Source organism: Silene latifolia, chromosome Y (assembly GCF_048544455.1).
Source record: "Silene latifolia isolate original U9 population chromosome Y, ASM4854445v1, whole genome shotgun sequence".
In the NCBI taxonomy this organism is placed as follows: Eukaryota; Viridiplantae; Streptophyta; class Magnoliopsida; order Caryophyllales; family Caryophyllaceae; genus Silene; species Silene latifolia.
In genome coordinates this window covers 329,189,925-329,190,618 of record NC_133538.1, presented here as the reverse complement: position 1 = coordinate 329,190,618, position 694 = coordinate 329,189,925, and positions in this window count along the sequence as shown.

The following is a 694-nucleotide window of genomic DNA, read 5'->3' as shown; positions in this document are numbered from 1 at the left end:
AAGGTGATCGGCATGCTCTTCTTCGGACTTGGAAAAGATGAGGATATGGTCAATGAAAACCACAACACACTTGTCTAAGAACTCACTAAAGGTCCGGTTCATTTGGTCCATGAAGATAGAAGGGGCATTGGTTAAACCAAAGGGCATCACCTTAAACTCGAAATGTCCATATCTCGTGCTAAAGGCGGTCTTAGGGATATCAGACTCACGAACGGGAATTTGGTGATAACCGGATCTCAAATCAATCTTGGAGAAAGTAGAAGCACCCTTGAGTTGATCAAACAAATCTTCCATCCTTGGTAGAGGATACTTGTTCTTGATGGTAACACGGTTAAGCTCACGGTAGTCAATGCAAAGTCTCATGGATCCATCTTTCTTCTTCACAAAGAGAACGGGAGCACCCCAAGGCGAGGCACTAGGTCTAATGAATCCTTTCTCAATCATCTCATCAAGTTGCTTTCTCAACTCCTTCAACTCGGTTGGCGCCATACGGTACGGGGCTTTAGCAATCGGACCGGTTCCGGGTACAAGGTCGATAGAGAACTCAACATCTCGCTCGGGAGGAATTCCGGGCAACTCTTCGGGAAAGACATCGGGGAACTCACAAACCACGGGCACTTCTTCGATCTTTGGTAAGGAAGGGGAGGTAGAAGTCACCACGCATAGAAAGATTTGGTAACCTGTCCTCCTCATA